The following is a 17,411-nucleotide window of genomic DNA, read 5'->3' as shown; positions in this document are numbered from 1 at the left end:
AGGTTGGGGTGGTTGAGTAAGGAGTGATGTGGTCCCTGTTTGTCTAAAGAGTTCTAAAAGTATGAGCTGTTTTCTTGCCTGAGGTACAAGTTAGCTGAGTGGAGGTTTGGCAAAAGGGCAGGGAGATGGCCATTAAGCCTTCAGAACTCTCTGGAAAGACGTTGAGTGGGGGCTTGGGGTAGGTGCTCCATCAAAGCCGTGCATGAGGAAAACCCCCAGGAATAGCTCTCCAAGACTCAGCTCCCCTTTGTCTCTCGAGGTAATGAACTTGAGTGTGCGTCCCGAGTCCTGGGTGTGAGTCTCACTACAGGAACCTCTCTGACCCACTGTTTCCTCTTCTGTCACGCAATTTTTGGATGGAAAAACATCTCTGACCTCATACCCTCAGCATTTGATACTATTCATTTTCCTTCCATGTTGAAATCTCCCTCGATTACCAAAAAGTAGCATTCTTTAGGTTCTCCTCCTTCTGTGGGAATTAGGGATCTTCCCCTAGCAGGAAACAGAAAACTCTACCTTACTGGCTTAAACCACAAGGACATTAGTTCATTCACCAACGGCTTAGGCAAGGATTGATGGGACAACTTCAGGACGTCACCGAGGGCCAAGCTTCCTTCCCTCTCCCGCTGTCTTCCTCAGCCTAAGGCTGGCTCCTCTGGGGGGTCCCCGATGGGGGTCAAGTTCTCTTGGTCTGACATGGCTCTTTGTTCATGTACTGATGGAAAGAGCTTCTTTGTCCCACTGTCCATCAAAAGTGCTGTCATTCTCTGATTGGCCTGACTTAGGACAAATGTTCCCCCTGGACCAATCGTGGTTGCTAGAGGGGCTCCATGTGCCCCACTCAGGAGCTGCTGGAATGAGGAAGGGGGCTGACGGCTGGGGAGACCCATACACACACCCGGCCCCTGGCCCACCCCTTCTCTCCTCTCTCCCTGCCGCCTCAGCCTTCCCCCACGCTGGCAACAATACTCCCTCTCCCAGCTGCAGAGGTCATGTCCATGTGGCCGATTCCCTCCTGTCTATGTCTCGAGCCCTCTCTTCCAATACCCACGCAGGATACACCCACAGAGCCTCGCTGGGTGCCTGAAACCACAGAGAGGACGGAGCCCGATGTATGCGATGTTTTTCTCCGTATGAACACACCTCCAATCGAGTTTAACTTATAAATTAGGCACCGTAAGAGACTAACAACAATAATAACAAAACAGAACAATGATAACAAGAGACTGTAATGAAAGTTATACGAATGGGTTCTCTCTCTCAAAATCTCTCTCTGTGCTGTACTCATCTTTCCTACGATGCTGTGAGATGATAAAAAGCCTATGTGATGAGCCGAGGCGTGGGGAATGACACAGGCGCTGTGACCCAGCGTGAGGGTGCTCTGACCTACTGACGATACTCAGAAGAAGAGTCATACTCAGAAGAAGGGGGGGGCTATGGTATCCTGAAGTATTCACAGAGCATTTCTTTTTTTTTTAAGATTTTATTTATTTATTTGACAGATAGAGATCATAAGTAGGCAGAGAGGCAGGCAGAGAGAGAGAGAAGGGAAGCAGGCTCCCTGCGGAGCAAAGAGCCCAATGTGGGGCTCGATCGCAGGACCTCGAGATCATGACCTGAGCTTAAGGCAGAGGTTTAACCCACTGAGCCACCCAGGCGCCCCTCCCAGAACATGTCCCTGTGATGTCGTCAACTTCATTCTCATATAAAAAGAATTAATCATCTTTTCCCTCCCACTGACCCTGTCACTCATACACACTGCTTACCTCTCCCGTTCATCCTAACTGAGGCTGGTCCTTCTCCTTCGCCCTCCCACATCCTGTCATCCTCGACACCCTGACAGTCTGTCTGGAACCCGTGCCTTCCCTACTGTGTCCACAGTCACCTTAAGCCTGTACCATAGAAACACCCTCCTCTGTCTCCTTCCTAGCGTGCCCCCTCTCCTCATCACTCTCGTCTCAGCCTTCCTGAAACACCATTGCTTCTCCAAAGCCTTCTCTGCTCTCCCCATTGCCCACACGACCAAATCCTCCTCCCTTAGCCTGGCATTCAAGGCTCTTCACCAAGCAGTCTCCTCCAACTTCATGGCCTCCCATTTTGCCCTCCGCTCTGCGGTCTCTTCCAGGCCCCCGTCTGGTTTGCTTCAGACCCTGAAAGACCTTGAGCCTTTCTGCGTCCTCACTCTGCTTCCAGCCGTTTCTGGAAGGCCATCCTCCCGACAGCCTTTCCCGACCATCTGAGTCCAGCAACCTCTCTGTCGCAGTCCGCTGCCGAGCCTCCCATCTGCAAGCATGCATGCCAGCCTGCCCTCGTCTTCCCAGCTGTATCCACAGCCTCGGCACAGAATAGGTGCTGCCTCAAATCCCCTGGGAGAACCTGTTCTCGCTTGAAATAAGCTCACATCTGTGGAAGCCCCTGCAAGTTTCCTGACCCCCCAGAGGAGTGGTCTGGGGTCTGACCAGCAGGGGAGAGAAGTTGCAGCAGGTGGAGCCTCAGGGAGAGCGTGGCCATTTTCCAGGAGGAAGTCACACCTGGCATCAGAAGTCATGCTATGAGCTACCATCCCAGCCACCCCACTACCAGGCAGGGAGGTCTTGGTCAAGTCACGCCACTCCCTGAGCTTCAATACCCTCCCTGGGATGACATTGTCCCACCTGCTCTGCCTGCATCCAGGGGCACCAGAGGACGGCATGAGGTGGGAGAAGGAGTGTTTACCCAGCTGTCTGGTCTCAGCCCAGTCGGCCCAAGAAAGAGCAAGAAGGAAACCTGACCTGCCCCCATTAAGAAGCCCTGCACCAGTCTGGCCCTCAGCGGGGTGTGGGGGGAGCAGGAGCTGATCAAAGGCCAGGCTTGTCAACAGCGGGGATGGCACCTCTCCCCACGCAGGGAAGCTGCAGACCGACTCCATCTGACACCCTCCTGGCGCCAGCAGGGCCCTCCCGCCCTCTAGTGGGCACCACTGGGAGGTGCAGCCACTTCGGTAGCCGGAAGGCAGGCAGAGCCGCCTACCAGAACAGCGGCAAGGTCTACCGACTGGGGGGATGCCGCCATGCACACCGGGAACCGTGCTATGAGATTTGGCACCTTATAGAATTCTCCACAGTCCTCCAAGTTCTGTGTTATCATCCCCTTCTCACAAAATCCTAGGGTTTAGAGGTTATGGGATTGTATAAGCCCCAGAGTTCATACAGGTAGAGCTGGGATTTCCAGCCCAGAGGCTGCGTGGAGGGGTCCAGGTCCCCTCAGGATTCCCCTAGAGAGCTACCTAGAAGCTGGGAAGATGCAGGTTCATCACCGGGGAATCAGGGCAGCTGACTCCAGCAAAGGCTTCCCAAGAGCCCACCTCCTCCTTCTGCTCCTTAGCCCCACAAAGCCCACCCTTTACCCCTGACCCTACCCCCACCCCACCCCCTACTCCCTACCCAGTGGCCAGGCTGTTTCCCTTCCAACGTGGAGGCCGATCGTGTGGCACAAGGCCCTTTTTCTCTAAGGTCAGGATCCACAAACTTTTCTACAAAGGACCAAATAATAACTATTTGAATCTTTGTGGTCCTATGGTCTGTGCTAGAATTCAAGCCTCCCCTGTAGAAGGAAGCAGTCCTAGAGAATGCATGAGTGAATGAGCACGGCTGTGTTTCAATAAAACTTTACCGACAGACACTGACATTTGAATTTCATGTAATTTGGGGGGTGTCGTAAAATGTTCTTCTTTTGAATGTGTTCAACCATTTAAACATGTAAAAGCTCTGAGGGATCGCCAGCCCTCCAGCTTACAGGAGACTCCCTTGCCTATGCATCTGAGAAGGCATTTTCCTTCTCCAAACCGCCACGGCGACGCGGTATGCTCCAGAAAGCGTGCCGGTGTTGCTGCCCCTGTGACAGGGGTCTAAATCCTGATTCTGGCGCCAGCTGGCATGGGACCTTATCTTGCCCTTTTCCGGGGCTCTAACTGTGTCCGTGTCTCATGCTGTGTCGTTGGAGAAGCAGTGCGGTGCGGAGACATGAGAACTGAGTTACGAGCCAAGACACCGGGCATCTTGTCTCAGCTCTGAAGTTGGGGGGAATTACGGGGTGCTGGAGTGTTAGAGCCATTTACATTGGGACACACAAACCTGGATCTCAGAAGAGATGAAGATTTGGGCTGAGAATAGATCATTAGATCGTAAATGTTCTCAGTCCCTCATTCAAAACTTAACTATGCGAGGCCATGGGATGTGTTAGCTGACCTTATTGCGGTCATCATTTATATATAATATCTCTCTCTCTCACATCGTCATGTGTACACCATGGATTTATAATGTTATATGTCAACTACATCTCAGTGAAGATCGGAAAACAAAACCGGGAATAATTTTATATATGTATATTTGAGAGTCAGCAGCATGCAGATGGTCACAAAGCCCTGGGAGAGAACGACATCTCTGGAGGGAAGTGGAGGAAGAGAAAAGAATCCTGAACAACACCCAAAGGGCAAGTCTTAACACCTTGTGGCCAGGAGGTGGCAGCATAGGCCATTAAGGAGCCTTCGGAGAGGCAGGAAAGGGGCTGAGGAGAGAGAAGTAGGCCCCCCAGACTTTAGATTTGCCTACCGGTTGGGCAGGTAGGGTCGGGTATGGGGCTGGGCCAGGTATGGGAGGGGAGGGGAGCCGAATCAGGTGTTGTATAGGGGCGCCTGGGTGGCTCAGTGGGTAATACCCTCTGCTTTCGGCTCAGGTCATGGTCTCAGGGTCCTGGATCAAGCCCCACATCAGGCTCCCTGCTCAGGGGGAGGCTGCTTCCCCTTCTCTCTCTGCCTGCTTCTGCCTACATGTGATCTCTGCCTGTCAAATAAATAAATAAAAATCTTTATAAAAAAAAAAGAAGAAGGTGTATGTATATGTTAGGTAGAAAGTATAACTAGTTTTTCCAACTGGATGGGATGAAGCAGGTTTTATCTGGCCCACAGCACTGACCTGGGAGCCCAAAGGGCAGCCCGCATTTGGAGAAGGCTGGGGGCTTCTCCAAATGATGATCCGTTCCCAAGCTGCCTAAGTTCAAATCCCAGCTCTAGTGTTTACCAGCTGTGTGACCTTGGGCAACTTACTTAACTTCTCTGCTTCGGTTTCAACTATACAATAGGAACAATGATAGTATCTCTACCCATAGGGCTATGTAAGCACTGGATGGACTGATACACGAAAAGCTCTTAGGACTGTGCTTGGCACATAGAAAATGCTTAAACATGAGCAATTAATGTCAGTAACTTTAAGATCCCGCACTGAATGAGAACCCACCCCCGCCCCGGTCCCTTACTTCCCATGAGGATGCCCCGGAGTCTCAGCCTGGGGACCCAGCGTGATAGCAGCTGTGTCAGATCAGCCACTGGGGAAGGTTCCAGGCAGAAGCGGAGCACGGCTGACCAGCTCAGGGGTCTCAGATCTCAGGGGCGATGCCCACAGAAGGGTCAGAGGGCACATCCCCCCGACCCTGATCCCTTTTACGTGACCTGGGTCCCCACCAGTCTCCAGGAGGAATTAGAGATCGAATAAAATAGAACTGTGGTGTGTGTGTGTGTGTGTGTGTGTGTGTGTGTAGAAGGACGGGCGTGGGGGGAGAAGACCGTCTCTCCACCCCTCACTTCCTTAGCTACCCCAATTTGTCTCTGATCATGAAGTCAAAGAACCCTGGGCTAGGTGTGAGGTGACCCTGGTTCCAATCCTGACTCTGTGACTTTAGGTGATGTACCTTCCGTCTCTGATCTGTTCCTCAAAGGTCCCTCCGGGCTCTGGAATCTCATGGTCCTTGGGTGGGCTTCCCTAGTCCCGCCGCTCCATCCCAGCCTCCTTTTCCACTGGCTTCTCCCTCATCATCCCCCACCTGGCATCCTTGCAAAAGGCTCTAGAGATGGGATAAGTCTTTTTTGAGAGTGAATAAGAGGAGACAGACAGCCGCGCTGCCTATCAGTTTCCCTCCCCCCTGCAGCAATGCTTCCCAGGGGTCAGTAGGTGGGCCCAGACTGCCAATTTAGCCAACGCTGGGCCGCTGGGAACGGGAGTCTAAAAACAGCTACAGGGCAGACGCTGTAGAGGTCAGATGCCTGAGAGCAGTCAGCATTGGAGGGGGGGGGGGGGCTCCGGCTCCGCCTCGGGTTCCAGTCCTGGGACATCAGCGTCTTCAGTGCCTGCCTGGGCCGGCATTTCCCGACATTGCTCAGGGCTCTGTCTAGGCCCCAGGCTGCAGCCCTCACCCCGGTGGGTGCCGAGGGGGCCACGACCCTCTGGAGTCCCAGGGAGGAAGTGAGTTGGGGAAGATGGAGGCTCCCAACGGGGGGTGGGGCTTTTAATACCTCAGTGGGTTGGTAGCATGGGGGGGGAACCTCCCTTGCCCACCAGATGCCAGGCCTCAAGGTTCTTTCCCGAAAGGCCTTCTCTTCAGAGCAAGCAAGATTGTGACCTTCTGGGGCGCCTGCGTGGCTCAGTGGGTTAAGCCTCTGCCTTGGCTCAGGTCACGATCTCAGAGTCCTGGGACTGAGCCCCACATCAGGCTCTCTGATCAGCGGGGAGCCTGCTTCCCCCATCTCTCTCTGCCTGCTTCTCTGCCAACTTGTGATCTCTGTCTGTCAAATAAATAAATAAAAATCTTTAAAAGGGGCTCCTGGGTGGCTCAGTGGTTTAAGCCGCTGCCTTCGGCTCAGGTCATGATCTCAGGGTCCTGGGATCGAGTCCCGCATCGGGCTCTCTGCTCGGCAGGGAGCCTGCTTCCCTCTCACTCTCTCTGCCTACTTGTGATCTCTCTCTGTCAAATAAATAAATAAAATCTTAAAAAAAAATCTTTAAAACAACAACAACAACAAAAAGAGTGTGACCTTCTCCCGACACCACGGAGGTGCCAGGAGCGGAAGGAGAGGGCGGCTCTGGCTGGCTCTCTGATTTCTTGGGAGCCGCACAGCAAGATGCGGGGAGGAGAGGCTGAGAGACTTCGCGGGCACGGAGAGTCAGGAAAGGACGAAGCAGTGGCCTTCTTGGGTTTGGGGCACAGTCAGTCCCTTCTGGATTCGGGGAACTGAACCCAAACAAAAAAGCAGGATTGGCTTGATAATTTGCTGTACCCAAAGCAAAACAAAAACGCAGGGCCCCTTGTTCAAAAGGCATGAAGAATTTCAAGAGGGCAACAACATAGGGCGCCTGTGGCTCGGTTGGTTAAGCGTCTACTTTCAGCTCAGGTCATGATCTCGGAGGCCTGGAATCAAGCCTTGTGTCTGGCTCTCTGATCAGTGGGGAACCTGCTTCTCCCTCTCTCCCTCTGCCTACTGCTCCCCCTTGCTTGTGCTCTTTTGCTCTTGTCAAATAAAATCTTAAAAAAAAAAAAAAAAAAGGCAACAATAAAGCATTCAGCTAGGTGTGGGGCCTTCTGAGTGTGGGACCCCCCCAGGGCACTGCATGATCGCTTGTCTGTGAAGCCAACCATGTATTAAGCACCTACTATGTGCTAGACACTTGATTTACATCCTCTCCTGTGATCCTCCAACGACCCTATGAAGTAGGCAGGATTAGGTTCTCTTTACGGACAAGACAATTTAGAGAAGTTAAAGCACTTGGCTAAGGTCACACATGCTGGTGAGTGCTAAGGGCACCCAGATTCTTCCGAGGCCAGAGCCTGTGTCTTTTTTCGAGCGGTGCTGGCCCTGATCTGCAGTGTCCAGGAGCTGCCAGGATCCTGGAGTTCGAGCGCAGGCGCTCTGAGGTGGGGCAGAGACTCCCTGCGCTGTGTTGCTGGCCTGGGCGGGGATGCTGGTGCCTGCAGGGGGTCCGGAGCCGACCTGGAGCATCAGGGCCCTGCGGACCGTACATGGGCCCCAGACTCAGACGGACCTGGATCTGTAGTCAGCTCTGCACTCTGTGACTATGAAAGCCACTCAGCAGCTTTTGGCCTCAGTCTCCTCATCTGTAAAATGGGATAACAATATCGAGTTCGTGTTATCATGAGGATTAACTGTGATTTAGATTATGTGCCTGACACATAACAGGCCCCCAGGAAAGTAAACACATTGGCTGTCCCCCCGCCCGGCTTTCCTCTTTTCTGAAAGCCCCACTCTCCACCTGTTCCCTATCTTTCCAAGAACAGGTGGCAATTCCCTCTCTCCTCTGGGCCTGGCTGGCCAGGGAGATCTCCTCAACTTCTTTCCCCCTAAATAACCTGGCAGCACCGTGCACTGATTTATTGCTAATCGTGCCAGGAACAATCGAAACGAAAATGTAGGTAAATGACCAAGTTTCCTGAAACTTACACCATGATCTTACAGGGTCATGGTGGGTCCGACTCCTCTTGGGGGTGGCATCTGCTGTCCTGATGCCTGTGTCTGCCTGTTTTCCTTCCTCAGTGGGGTCTCAACCCAGTGCACCTCCTTTCCTTGCCCCATCCCCTTCCAGGGAAAAGTGAATAGTCCCCTTCCTACAGGAAGGCCTCCTGCCCTGGAGGTCTCCAACTGGGTACCGGGGCAGGACCTAAGTGCCTTCTAGTTCTCAGGGAGAGGCCTGGGGATCTGGCAACTCCCTGCTTAGGCCCCTTATGTACTTGACTTTAGGACCAAGTCTCCTTTGAGTCCCTCCCAGCCCACAGCAGGACGAAGAGGTAGATGGTTGGGCTGGGGGACTCCTAAGGTCTGAGAAACACCCTAGTACCTGGAAATACGCAGCAGCTTCTCCCTTCCTCTCCCCTCCCCTCCTCCAGAACCCAGCCAACTGCGGCCTCAGGCTGCCTGGGGTGACGCCTGCCCCTTTGCCCTCTCTCCAGGAGTAAATATTGGATCAGCTTCAGTCACCAGCTGTTTAACTAAGAGCGAAGTTGTGAGCTCACCAACGGCTGGGATCCTGGGAAAGAAATGCTGAGCGGTATTAACACCCCAGTGGGACCGTGGGCCAGCTCCCTGGGGCACATAGGAGGCCTGGGGGTCCAGACAGTTCACAGTTCCTTTCCTCCCCCCACCCCGATCCCCCCACCCTACCCTGCCAGGCACTGCCAGATACCTGCCTGTGAGTGAGGCTGTCCCCTGGAGCGGCCTGTCGCCCGGAATTGGTCTTTCTTGCCAGGTCACTTGGCGCTCTAGTCTGATTTGGGGCAGTCTGGGCTTCCAGATACCGCACCTGGTCGTACCTGTTCATTCGGTTAGACTTACCCCTCGGCCTGGCTGCTCAGGTGTATTTCCCCGGGTAGCTCCTGACCTAGTCATATGTCTTTGGGTTGGACATACCTGCTCACTCAGGTAGAGGCCCCCCGGCCCCAGCTGATTATTCGGGAGCGTCCAACCCGAGCGGGCCCAGTATCTGGTCCATCACTCACAATCACTCACACGGGGTGCTCCTGGGAGCCCCTGGTGCTCACACCACGCCGTCACGGGCTCACCCCAGAGACAGAGGACTGTGAATAAACCCTTTCTCACGCCTTTCTTGCTCCTCCCCCAACCCCGGGCTCATCCAGATTCCTTCTGGTTCCTGATCCCTCCTGACCGCTGCCACTCACCAGGCTCCCATCCCTCAGGCCACACCTGGCGGCTCTGGGGGCCCCACCCCTCCCAGGCGGCAGGAAAAGGGGAAGTGGGTCTGGGAGGGGCCCCTAGGAAATAAGCTGTGACTCCAGGGCTGGGTTCACACGGGGCGGTGTGGTGGCAAAGGGCTCCCTGATCGCAGTAGGCCACAGGTGTCTCCTGCCTAGGCATTTCTCAGGGCCCTGCTAGGCTCAGAGGCCAGAGCCGTGAGTCACCGCTGGAAGGCCGTCCTCGCCTCTTCCCCTTTCCCCAGACTGGGGGTGGCGGTGCTGACCCTGCTGGCCCGGGGATGACCGCAGGGAGAGGGCCAGGGGCCGGAGGGGTTTCTGGGCACTTTTCTGACTGCAGGCAGTTACTCCCTGGGCGGCCGCTGGGCACTGGCCATCCACCGAACTGCTCTGTTTTAACCGTTAATGTCTCGCGAACGTATGCCAAACAGCACGCACGTCTCCTCTCTGTGCCCTGGTTTCAGAGGCTCTGGCTGCGGGGTCTCCCGGTCTCTGCCCTCGATGAACTCGTCTTCTGGCCTGTGTAGACTGGTTTGCTCTGCGGGTCTGTCCTCCATCAGGATCCAGCTGCTGGAGCCAGAGCTTGGAGCATGGAGTCACTGAGGCCCAGGCCACTCCGTTAGGGGACCAGATAACTCTGGAGGGGTGTAGGCACCCCCCTCCGGGCCTCAGCCAGCCACCTTCTCTCCCTGTCTCCGGTAGCTCCGTCCTCACACGGGGCCCTCCCCGCTCAGTCACACTGGTGGAGGGCCTGGTCTCTGCCCTTCGGCTGGAGATCAGGTTTGGCTAGAGACATAGGGGCGCCGGGGATACCTTCTCGGTATTTGTTCAAAGTGGACTTGGCAGAGAGGCCAAGTGTTGGGTCGGGGTGGGCACAGAAGTCCTCTGGCTTTCCCCATCAGTGTGTGCTCCGCTGCGCAAAGCAGAAACCCCGCGGTTGGCCAACCCCACGGTCTTACCACTAGAGCAGACTTAACCCTGAGGAGAGCCCACCTCTCTCCCGAGAGGGATTGTCAGCGGATTTCTCCTACACACGCCTTGTTACACGTCCAGAGGTGGTCTGGGCGCCTGCGAGCTAGCCCACTCCCTCCTCCAGCTTTGGCTGCGGAAGCCTCTGGGGGCTGTCTTGTCCAGCCCCCTCCCCCCAGAATCCACCCGGTCAGCCCCCTTTTGGTTACAAACCAGTGGAGTGTGTGTGTGTGTGTGGGGGGTGTATGTGTGGGGTGTGGGGGGAGCTGTATGGTGGGCATGTCTGTGTGTGTCTACGTGCGTGTGTGCACGTGCGCATGTGTGTGTGGTGGGGACATGTGTGTGGTGTGTGGGTGCTTACACGTTCTCAGACAAACCTGGAGCAAAGGCTTTCCAACACCTCTCTTTCTAGAACCCCGCTTCCTCGCGCCCAGCTCAGAAGTCTCTGCAGAAGCCGGTGTGGCGCATTTGCTGTGGGTCCTCGGGGTCCTGGGGATCCGGGTGGGGAGAAGTCCCGGTCCCGCCTCTCATTCCACGCCCTTTCACCTCCTTTTCCCAAGAACTTCCCAAATCTCCTCCCCAGCTCTGGGTAGGGTCCTGGGGACCCCCACTCTCAACTCACAGACCTCCGTGTCCCTTCCCCCAGCAGGGTCAGAGCAAGGCCTCACCACTGCCCAGCCCTTCCCCACTGCCCCTGTAACTCCCCACAGGAGGGAGAGGAGTTTGAGCTTAATTATGGAGCAGACACTCGGCAAGGAGGTGGCTGCCGGCGGGGCGGGCGGCGTCTCGGCACCCCGGCTAATGAGACGGTGCCCGGCAGCTGACGGAGGCAGGCTCTGTGATCAGAGCTGTGAGGGCTGTCGCTGTTCCACGCAATCAAGAGCAACGTCCTCCTTCTTTTTCTCTCTCTTTAATCTGCCTAACCGGGAGAAATGGAGTTCTGGTCTCTCCTAACATGTTGTACCAACCTGGACGTACCATTCGGTGGCACCGGGATCCCTTCGAATGTCTCTGCTGCATATGACGTTATGGGTGTTCACAGACCCGCTGAAGCCCTGTGCGGACTCCCCCCGCCCCGCCCCTACTCGGGGGTATGAAGTTCTCCATGTGTAGGAGGCCTGAACCCAGACAGAGATACCTGAGGGTAGGAACGGTGTCTGTCACCTTAACCACCGCATAAACAGTGCTTTAATTAGTGTTTATTGAAGGAAGGAAAGAGGGAAGCAAGGGACCCAGGGAGGGAGGGCATGACCCCTGCCTTTAAGAAGCCTAGAATCGAATTAGTTGGACAAGAAACACAAACTGACTGTTTTAAATAACAGCCCAGGAGAAGAGTCCACCAGTAGCGGGCTTCATCGCACTTACTGGACAAAGTATCACAGACGCAGGACAGGGGGCCGCCGGTGCTGTGCGCACTGGGATGGTGGCGAGGGTCGGTCAGGGGACAGAGGTGGTGGCCTTGTAGCCTTCGAGAAGATGTTGTCGAGGTGTATACGATGTTCCTGATGCCAGTCTTGTTTGCTCGCTCTGCGGGGCAGTGGGATCGGGACAGATGGGCTGGGAGGCTGGTGCCCTCCGTAGGCTCCTGCTGCCCCCCTCCCCGGCCCAGCCCACTGGCTCGCAGTCCAGTTCTTCCAGTTGCCTCCCAGCCCACCGCATACAGGCTTCTGCTCCGGTCCTGCTTCCGGAACTGCCCTCATTAGGGTCAGTGATCCAGGCTGACCAACCACCTCCGTTGGCCTGGAGCTTCCAGTTCCAGAACTGGGAGACTCCCGGGCAAACTGGGGCAGTTGCTTACACCACCAGTGGCTTCCTCCTTGCCAAATTCAAGGATACCTCTCAGTCCTTAACCATCCTGACCTCTAGTCTCCTCCGGACACCTTGCTCCTCCTTGATACTTTCTCTCCTCTCCTGGCTCCAGGCCGACACATTCTTCTCCTCCTTCGTCAGCTGCTTCCTCTGCCCATTCGGTCCTGCCGATTGGGTTCTCCAGACCTGTGATGTGCTAGGGACTAGGGATCTAGAGACTAAAGGTGCGGCGTCTGGCCGCAGGAAAGCCCAGTAAAGGTACTGGGAAACACGCAGTGAGAGGGTACTTCACACTGAGGAGTGATCAAGCCTGTCCGGCCAGCACCAGAGACTGTGAGGTATGGACCCCGGAACAGGGTTTTGAAGAAGGAGCAGGAGTTTACTAGGTAACAGGTGAAGAGAGAAGCCGCTCCAGCTGGTGGGAATGACATGCCCGAAGGCACAAAGCAGTGATGTGTGGAGGTGCGTGCAAGGGGCGTGAACAGAGTTCCACGTGGCCTGGGCATGTACCAGTGGTGGGGGCGGGGGGAGCAGAGTAAGCCGAGGAGGGAGGCAGAGGCCGGCCACGTGGGCTTCCTGTGCATTCTCCCCGAGCAAGTCCGCAAATGAACTTCAAGAGGCCCATAGCTCCCAAACATGAATGGATAATGCTGGACATGGATTTTTTTTTTTAATTTTATTTATTCATTTGATAGAGAGAGATCACAAGTAGGCAGAGAGGCAGGCAGAGAGAGAAGGAGGAAGCAGGCTCCCTGCTGAGCAGAAAGCCCGATGTGGGGCTCCATCCCAGGACTCTGGGATCATGACCTGAGCTGAAGGCAGAGGCTTTAACCCACTGAGCCACCCAGGTACCCCTGGACATGGATGTTTTTGATTCTAGGAAAGGAATCCCTCCGCTTTCACTGGATTCTGAAGGTGGGGACCAAAGGCCCACAGTTGGGGAGCCGTCAGGAGAAGCAGCGGGGCAGCAGAACCCTTTGCCAAATCTTCATTTGGAATTAGGATCTCCCTGGTAGCTGACCCAAGGCAGGACGATGACGCGTGGAAGCCAGAAGTCAGGTTGCCAGGGACGCCTGCAGTGTCTGGGCTTCAGCCGTCTTCCCTGGCCCCAAGCAAAGTTTCCTTAAGGCAGTCTTCAGCCTTCCTCCAGGCTTGTCCAACAGACCTCCCCGCCATTTCCAGACGTCTCCACCAGCACACTCTGCAGGCTCCTCACAGTCCGCCTGGCCCCAGCTGAAGCCAGCATCAGCGCCTTTCACGTGGTAAACACCAAGGGAATGTTTTTAGACTGAATTGGGGTCCACCTGTACAATGAGCTCACGAGCTGGACTTCAGCGTCTTTCTGGGAGTCAGCCAACTTACTTTTACCCAGAAGTCTCAAAATTCTTAGGGTTTTCTGAAAAGATAATCTATGGTTCCTATCCTTATTTAGTAGTTGGAAAGGAATTGCACTATGATAATACAAGCCCATTCTGTAATACACACGCTGAGCATGTCTTCGACCCCATCTACAGGTGAGCAAACTGAGGCCAGGGCTAAAAAAAATGGACTTTGGAAGCACAGGCGAACTAACTCTCTTTTCCTCCCCTCCCTGTGTGGCAACCCTCTCCCCTTAGTGACCTAAAGCTAGCCAGCTGTTGCCTGCATGCTCGCCCCAGTGGCTGGTCTGGTCTTGTTGCTAAGGGCCACTTTCCCATATTCCCTGCTTTGTGGGATGGTTTCGTTGCCATGGCAGTGCAGGTTGTGTGTGTCTGTGGTGTGTTTGGGAGGCACTGCTGGACCCAGGGGTGGGGTTCTAATTGGTTTGGTGGTTGCTAGGGTCAACAGGGCTGTGATTGGCTTACTCTGTTTATGTGCCCACCCTCTCCTGGAACCCTCTGGAGATGCAGCTGTTGCTCCATCTGAAGTCTGGAGCGGTTGTACATACCGCGCATGAGTGTGTGTGTGTGTGTGTGCACGCGCGTGCTCACATGCACAAGGACATCCATGCCTGTACATTTAGCACAAGCAGTGAGGAGACGGTGTGATGCTTGGTGCAGTGACCAAGTGGCAGCTTCCGGGCTCTTTAGTGGAATCACACCGGAACCAGGTAAATGCCATTTGTCTCCTAGTCATTCCCACTCTCCAGAAGGCACTGGAAAACAGTGGTCTGGATTTATTCAGAGAAGGAGGAAGAATTGGCTGTGTCCAGCCAAGTCCTGCTGTCCCGACTGACTAGCACACTTGGAAGGAGCTAGGCCTCAGGGAGTTTGGTCCATGGGCTAAGGTCCCCACTGCCATTCTCCTTCCTGAGGTTCTTGGGGAGAGTTTCTCTGTGTTCTTATTTCATTTCTCATTTCTCTGGTCTTCACTAGTCTCCTAAGAACCCTAAGAAGGTCTCTTTGGCCAAACACTAATGATCTCATAATACATGCAGATCTTTCTAGAGTTTACAAAGTACCTTCACATTCACCCTCTCACCAAACCCTCCTGAGACGCAGCTTCCATGTCATTCCCATTTTTCAGAGGAGGAAAACTGAGGCCCAGATAAATGAAATGACTCTTGCACCTTAGGGCAGAGTCAGGTCTCTGGCCCTCCCCAGTGTCCCCGCAGTGCTTTGGAAGACTGCTGCCCGTGTGTGGGTAGGACCCGAAGGGAGGACAGCCTGCAGCAATTTGCAGAAAGGAGATTCTCTGTTGGCTGAACTCTCGCTGTCTGGACGCTGCCCCTCCCTGGGGAAAGGGGGGCGGGCTTGAACTTTGGTTTTTCAGAAGCTATTCGAATGCACTGCCCACACAGTCTGTGAGGGAGAGCTGTTTCCAGCTTCCCCGCTCAGCCCTCGGGCACCCAGGGACGCCTGTCCTCTCCGCAGAGCAGTGGCATGTTATCCGCAGCAGGGGGGAGAGAAGGGAGCTGAGGAGCGGGCTGGGCTGCGCCTGAGGCCCCCCCATTGTCATCCTGCCAGCACTGCCTTGCGGTGACCAGGGTCACCCCCAGATGCCATTTAGGCTAGCGGAGGGGAAGGGGCCTGCATGGTCTAGAGGGGAGGGGTCCCGGAAGCCGGAGCGCCAGACACCGCTCACTGAGAGTCTCTTGTCGAACCCTCTGCAAGGAGGCTGTTATCAGGCAGAGAAGAGAAACAAGCCTTGACTGGGTGCCGAGTTTCCATCACATTTGAACCTCACGACAGCCCCATGAGAAAGGGACTATTGCTGTCTCCACGTTACAGACTGGAACATCAGAGGGGTCACAGTCTGTGGCCGTAAAGCCCAAGGTCTTGCTTGGTGGGACAGGAGTGCGGGAGTTCTTCCTTCGTAGAGGACCAGGTAGGGCTGCTTCTTCTAAGCCGGGCTCCGGGAGAAATATATGGAAAGAAAATTGGCATGGGAGGCAAGGCGGGGGACACCAAATGGTTTCACAGGGAATTTTTAGAAGGGCACAGACAGGAAACAGAAAAATTAGGATGGCCCAAAGAGCACACACACACAGCTAGCAAGCTCTGCCCACATGGCCACATTCGCTCGTACCTTGGTCCCTTCCTCTAACTGCCCATCTGCTCGTGCCCTTCCCTGGGGCCCCCAAGGTTCTGCAAACCATTCCCTGGGTTCCACATAGACACCCCCCTGCAGTCCATTCCCTTCTCCCAAGCCCAAGGAGCATGACAAATGCGTTCAAACCGAACATTTCAGATTGTGAAACTCAATCCTATGTCAAGGAGTAGGGGGCTGGAGGGGGTGTGCTGGGACCATCTCTGAACAGACAGCTGGCCCTACATTGTTTAAGTTGTCACCTTTTCTCTGTGAACTTGTCCCTGAGTCTTTGAGCCCCATTTCTTCCTCTGCCCCAGCCCAAATTGCTTTGCTATATGACTGTTTCTCTGCATATCTCTCCCCTACTGGATGGGGAGCTACATGAGAATAGGGACTGAGACTTAAGTCCCAAAGATCGAGGACAATTGGTGGCACATGTCAGATCTTCAACAAAGGCTTGTGGCAAGGACAAACAATGGTAATTACATCTACTATTTACTGAATTCCTGTTAGGAGTTAAGCCTTATGCTTTGGCATACGTTATCTTTAATATATACAACAACCACGATGCAAGATGAATATTAGTATCTTTGTATTACAGATCGCAAAAACTGGGCTTGGAAAGGTTAAGCCATTTGCCCAAGGTCATACAACCAATAAAAGGAGGTTCTAGGAATCACAGCAACCCTAAGAAACATCCAGCTTGGTCTATCACACCAGAGGTTGCTCGCGTATCTTCCAGACTCAAACAGACACAAAGTTCTGTGATCCTGGCTCCTAATCTCAGGTCAGTCCCCTCCCCTTTCCCTGCTGCCACTGCTCCAGTCTAAGCCGGCATCAGCCTTCACTGGGATCAGCCTGCAAACTGGGGCTCCTGTCCCCCGAGTGCCCCACCCTCCATCCCCCTCTTGGCTGAGGATCATCCTACATCACAGACCTGAGGATTTCTCTTTCCCCTGAAATGTTCCACATTTCCGTATAGATCAAATGTGGGAAGGGTCTTCAGAACCCAGCACCTGCTCCCTCTATGACGTCACCTCCAGTCCTAGCCCCTCTAAGCTCTGACCTCTCACCTCTCAACTCTGCACAGGTGTGACCTACCCTCCTGGGAAAACAGAAACCCCTTCCTGACCTCTGCTGTCCTCTCATCCCGAGACCCTCAGCGCAAGCAGCAGGACATCCAAACGGACAGCCCCAGCTCTAAGCTGAGTCGCACAGCGTCCCGACTCTTGTTCCCTGTCCCATTAGACTGTGAGCTTCCCGAGGGACTGTGTTCTATCCATCCCTTGTGCCCAGCATCCTGGCTATTGTTGGGCATATAAGACATACTGAGAAAACTTTTGTTGAAATTTCTTGACCTCATCCATTCCCCTGATTCCTTGAAACTCTACCCTTTGGCCCATTTTCTCGAATCCTCTAATACCCACAATTCCTTAGCCATAGCCCTCTCCCCTGCCCTCCCTGTCCTTTCCTGCCTCTGTGCTTCCTGTGTTATTATTATACACGTGGATTATGGAGCCCTGCAGCCTGCTATCCCCAAAGCCTGGAGGTTCTGGATCCATCCAATCTTTGGACCCCTTCAAGCACTAGGC

The sequence above is a fragment of the Meles meles genome, chromosome 17 (genome assembly GCF_922984935.1).
Source record: "Meles meles chromosome 17, mMelMel3.1 paternal haplotype, whole genome shotgun sequence".
Classification (NCBI taxonomy): Eukaryota; Metazoa; Chordata; class Mammalia; order Carnivora; family Mustelidae; genus Meles; species Meles meles.
This window is presented reverse-complemented; position numbering follows the sequence as displayed.